Source organism: Pteronotus mesoamericanus, unplaced genomic scaffold (assembly GCF_021234165.1).
Source record: "Pteronotus mesoamericanus isolate MK-2021 breed Mesoamerican mustached bat unplaced genomic scaffold, CSHL_Meso_final contig_221, whole genome shotgun sequence".
Classification (NCBI taxonomy): Eukaryota; Metazoa; Chordata; class Mammalia; order Chiroptera; family Mormoopidae; genus Pteronotus; species Pteronotus mesoamericanus.
The window spans coordinates 4,698,761-4,704,751 of record NW_026555092.1 but is presented as its reverse complement, the minus strand read 5'-3'; positions in this window follow the sequence as shown (position 1 = coordinate 4,704,751).

Sequence of the window (5,991 nt, the reverse complement as noted above, 5' to 3'; positions counted from 1 at the left end):
CTCCTCCCCTCCCAGCGCGAGCTCCGCACCGACGTCCGAGAGGGCGGGGCGAGGGCCAGGGCAGGACCCGCCCAGGACCCCGGCCCCGCCCCGCCCAGCGCGGCCGCTGCCTTTGCTCCCCAGGGCCGTCCAGACAAAAGGCGCCTTAGGGTAGGGAGCTGAAAGTCCTAGAAGGCCCCCTCTTTTCCTCCCTCTCCCCACTCCCCTAACTACTCACCCCGCAGGACCCTGAAGGTCTGCCAGCCACCTTCCCCGCCGCGGGGGTACTTGGAAACCGTTTCATAAATGGGGAGACTGAGGTCCGGAGACAAGGGTCACGTTCACGATGAGAAGGATACCCAAGGGAGTGGGAAGCTTAGAAGGGGGGTGGAGGTTGTAGAACTTTTCCGGGAACGGGGCAGGAGTATAAAAGTTCGCCTTAGCAAGACCAGTCGCACTTCAATAGCGCGGTAGCACCCAGGCTGCTCCCGGGTATCAACTGGTCACTCTGGGTTACCCCATGCCCACCCCACTCCCCAAGTAGCCTGGAGGTGATATGGTCTGGGTGTTATACTCTGAGGTATAGGGAAAGAAGCCTTAGTTCTAGCTCTGACTTGCTGTGTGAGCTCAGGAAGTCCTTTCCCTTTCTGAGTCTTAATCTATAAATGAGATGGGATCCTATCTCTAGTGGTCTCTCCCATCTACCAGGGCCAGGTGCTGCGTGACAAAAACCAAAAACCTACCCTGCTTGCTAGGAGGCACTTGGAGTGGAGTCTGGATGCTAGAATTCCTCAAGCACAGATGTTCTAACCCCAGGATTTAGAATTCTCCCTAGAATCCTGTGCCATCCTGCCAAGCCTCACCGAAAGGAATCAAAGGAGAACACATAGACTCTATTCCGGATGCATCTAGATGGGGTGCCTCGGAAAGGCAAACTCCAGCCTCTGGGGTTGCTCCTGGCTGAGGAGGCAGTTCTGTTCCTGTGTCTGGGGAAAGACTGGGCTGTGCTGTCTTCCGCTGGATAGGGGGCCTCGCTCACATTTCCTCTCTCAGTGTATACATTAGGTGCTTTTTTCGGCCATTCTGTCCTTTGCTCCTGCAACAACACTGCAGCCAGCGGTAGACCCACTCCACATTTAAGAGCCTGAGGCCCAGGACAGAAGCACTCACCGAGAGTCTCTGACTCAGAGGCTAGGCTCCAACTCAGACCCAGGCCTAGAGGCCAGAATATAGTGCCATGGGTTTGAGCCCTATTTCCTTTCTTTTGGTGGTTGTGAATTCACCTTTCTGAGCCTCATTTGTAAAAGGGGCAACAACAGCTATTTCCCAGGGCTGTCTGTAAGGATTAAATAATATGAGTTGGAAAGGATGAGTCCTGTCTTTGAGAACTCACCTATAAAGTTGCTTCCTCTAGCAAGCCTTCCCTGACTACCACCCATTGGTTAGGCTTGCGGTGGGCCCCACAGGCCTGAGCTTATGACATTGCGAATGCTGCTGCTATCTGTTTCTACTCTTCTCACCCTGACTACACTTTGTGTCCTTCAATGGCAGTTAAGTTTTTCTGATTCATTTCTGAATCCCAAATTCCTCGCAAGAGGTCCAAATGGAGTTGGAATAGTCAATGTTCCTCTCCTTTTGCCCTTCTTCCTACCCTCCTGTTCCCCAGTTTACACCACAACAAGCCGTCTTCTCCCACAAAGGGCCGTGGTGATAGGTAGGTAAGTGCTCAGGGCTAAGCCCCCCAGCTCTCTTACCCCGAGTCAGACGGGTCCTGAGGCAGTAGAGAAAACATACTGGCGCCTCCTGGAAAAACAATCGCCCAGGGCTGGCTGGTGAAAGGCAGCTGGTGCTGTCCGGCTGGCAGGGGACACCATATGGGCCCAGTGAAACAGGCAGGCCTGGGAACACTGTGCCTGCAATGAAGGCTGTTTTCAGGGCCACTGCACCCTCCCGGAGGTGACTTGCTGCGAGCTGTCAGCCACGCCTCCCTGCAGAGGGGCAGCCTGCTAGTGCCCCTTCTGCCAGTCCCAGAAACAAGCAGAAACAGAAGGTCAGAGCTACGAGGGGCCTCCACTGAGGTCACCATGTCCAAACTTTCATTTCACAGGTGAGATGTGGCCCAGAGAAGGGCAGGGACTTGCCCAAGGTCATACAGCAAGCCAGAACCAGGCACCGAGTCTCCAGCTTCCCAGCTCAAATGCTGCTAAAAAACCAGAGAGGGAGCAGAGAAATCTTAAAAATATACCAGTACTGTAAAAGGAATTTTAAGATGATTTTTTTTCTTATCTGATTTTTGTGAAAATTTCTACAATAATCATCTATCCTTTAAAATCAGAAAGAAAAAAAAGACAATGAAAGGGACAGGGAAGCTAACTAGGAAAGTAACTTTAAGAAAATGGTGTTGAAATTGTAATCTTACTGTTTTTCTCCCCCACTGAGCCTTTAAAGGACCCCAGTGAGACAGTGGGCACCAGGGATCTGGGAGAGCTCTCAGCTCCTTTCCAGCCATCACTTGGTCTTGCGGTGGGGACGAAGATAGAGCCTGGGCTGGGATTGGGAGCCCTGCTTTCCTCAAGTGATGTATCCTCCCTACTGCCCTGTGAACTAGTCAGTCCCTTCATCTGGCTAGGCCTCAGTTATTCCATCTATAAAATGGGAGTTTTTAATAGCAGAGTATGTAGTCTTGCCCCCACTAGCAGAGCATAATAATTAAACACACGGATTCTAGAGCCTGGGATCCCATCCCTCCCCTCTTCTCTCTCTCTCTCTCTCTCTTTTATGAATACTCACCCAAATATATTTTTTTTATTGATTTTAGAAAGAGAGGAAAGGGGGAGGGGAGAGAGAGAGATATCAAAACATCAATATGAGAGAGGAACATCGGTTGGTTGCCTCCCATACGTGCTCCAACCAGGGATTGAACCCACAATGTAGGTATGTGCCCTGACCAGGGATAGAACCTGCAACCTTTTGGTGCATGCGACAAGGCTCCAACCAACTGAGTCACCCATCCAGAGGTCCCCCCTTCTTTACTTTATGATTTTAGACAAGTTATTTAAGGCTGTAGGCCTTAGTTTCCTCACCTGTAAAATGGGGATTATAATAAATAAGTAAATAAATTAATAAATAAAAATGGGGATTATACAATACCTCATGGGTGGTTGTGAGGATTAAAAGAGTTAACGCTTGGTATATTTTTGGAATTATGCCTGGCATGCAGTAAGTGCTATTTATGTTGCACATTTTAATAAAACTAAAAATCACTTTCCTAGCCGGAATAAACAGTGAAGATGAAGTGGTTATAATCACAATTCTTGGTTGGCCCCCAGGGAAGGGCGTTTTTGGGACTAGAAATCAGCCGGGCCAGTCTTACCTGTGTCTAATCCAGTTTTACCCCTTAGCAGCCTACCGGTGGGGTAAGACCACTCCCACCCTTCTTAGGCCCGGGTTGGAGGCAGCCTTTTCCCAAGGAAGCAGAGGTAACGTGGGTTAGTGGTAAGTCAGATGCCCAAGGGAGTTCGTGCCTAGACTTGGCTCTAACCTTTCACCCAGTCCCCAGGGCCTCTCCTGCCTGCTCTGTCCCACTGACCCAGCAGCCCCAACCAGTTGCCTCTGAACCCTTCCCTCCTCAGACTTTTTCCATGCTAGTTCCTCTTCCAGAAACATCCAGGCAGATTGCCTTCTCAACTCTCCCAGCCTCCCTACCTTTGCCCAGAACATCTAGTCGGCCTTCTCCCCAATCACAGCTCCCCACGCACCTCGCTTCCCACCTCAACACACGCACACATACACAGACACGCTCCTAGGCAATAACGTTTGACCCTGGAGTTCTACATGCCTCGGCTCTAAAAGGAAATCCTCCACATACGCAATATATATGCAATTCTAGACAACTGGGCCTCAGTTTCCTTATTAGTGCAATGGGGATAATACCAGCCTTAGAAGGCTTCCTAAGGCTTCTGTGGGATAATAGGTGGGAAATGCTTAGTGCAGTGCCTGGCATGTAGCAAGAGCTCAGGTATTGGTAACTCTGGCTATCTTTTTTTTTTTTTTCATGGTTTTTGGTGAGCCTGTTTGCCTCCCCCAGCAGCTGAGCGTGCCTGGAGACCGTCCCTCACTCCAGTGTTCCCTGGAGCGGCTGACCAGTGTCTGGCACAGAGGAGGTGCCCAGTACACATCCAAGCACGTGAGTGAAGTTCCGTCCTCTGGTTCTCAGAGTGCGCCCAGCAAGTGGGTGACTCTCTGCAGGTGGAAGAGCAGCAGCACCTAAAGGGCTGCGGGAGGTGCTCCCGAGGAGCCCCTGCCAGGCCAGACTGCCATCCTGGGTGGGACCAGCAGCTGTCTTGTCTTCAGCCTGGGCTCTCAGGCTGCTGAGCTAATTAAGAATGACAAAGCACCGTGTAATTGCCAGCAATTGATGAGTCCCCTGCCTCTTCCTGCCTCTCTTTCCCTTACCCTCCTTGGCACTATCTGTCATGGAGGTCATTACACAGACACAGAGGCAGGCAGAGTGGCAAAACTGAGCACAGGCTGGCTTCAGGAGACCCGGAGGCCAGCTGCCTCTGCTACCCCCTCACAGTGGGACCCTGAGCAAAGGAAGCTCCCTTCTTACATTGGCTCCATTTTCCTGTTTCAGGGCTCTTGACCTTGTATTAAGAGAAGGGCAAGGCTAAGGGGCCCAGTCAAGGGGGCTCTGCAGGGGGACTGAGCTGCATCTGTCAGATGGTTTGGGTGCAGCAAGGCGGACAGCTGCAGGCTTGAATCCCAGTCCTGCCACCACCAGCTGTGTCATCTTGGGCAGGCCACTTACCTACTCTGAGCAACAGGGTCTTCATTTCCAAGATGGGATTTGTTTGAGAGCACTTAGCTCTTACTAGAAAAGCCTGCATTGGTCCCAAATCTCTGCCTGTCACAGAGATCCCTGGACAAGCCCATTTCTATCAAAATGAATGCAGAAATTAAGAGTTGAGAACTTATAGAGCAATTTGATAGAATAATTTTATGTTTTGAACCTCATTAAAAAAAAAAGCTTATATTTTGGGGTTTTTATTCTTTATCTTTTTTTAGGTCATTTTCCTTGGATTTTACAAGGAAAATCAAGGTTCCTGATTTATTTCTTTTTGTGCCAGTTTACATGGTGTAAATACACCTACCATGCATGGCCAATTTCAAATTATCAGAGGTTTAACAACCAGCTCACAAAGTTCCTGAATATTTAACAATCTGCTCTTGTGAACCACCCCGTGCCAGCACCCCTCCAGGACCCTTCTGGGTGTGACTGCTCTGAGCAGAAGAGCATCCAGAGTAGGCTTGGGGCCCCAGTTGAGGGACAGGCTGCCTTCCATGCCCTCTACCCAGCCAGCACATTGCGGGCCACCTAGGGAAGGACCTTAAGGTCAGCCATGCCCCACTCAGAGGTCCTCACTCACCCCCTCCAGCCCCTTTGTTCTCTGGGATAAAAGCCTATGAAATCATCTATCTCCTCCTTTGAAGGAAGAACAGAAGCTGGGCCAATGGGCCCAGCTGATCCATCCATCAAGTGAATCTTAGGGGCTTAGGCAAGGGGAGGAAGCTACCCATGTGGTCAACAGGGGCCAATTTGCAATAGTCCTGTCCCTACAGCTGTTGCAGGCTAAGGAAACTAACCCTGGTCACAGTGTCCCTTGGTCACAATGGGGAGCAAAGAAAGTTTGTGCACAGCCTTGCCTCACCTGCTTTCCTCCTCTCCCCTACTCAAGCCCACCCTCCAAATCTTTGCCTATGCAGTTCCCTCTGCTTGGAATGCTCTCCCTCTTTCCCAGTTCTCTAACCTGCAAAATCCTTCCCCCTCCAACACCCAGCCAAAACACCACTTTCTTCAAGTCATTCAGTTATACTTTGCAGGCCAGCAGAGGGCCCCCCACAGGTGATGCGGTCACCACATCTCCCTTGGAGACCCCCTTTCCAGCTGGCTGCCCGTGCCTTGCTCCCGCCCCTACAGCAGTGCTTTCCTTGGTATGCTCACTAAAAATG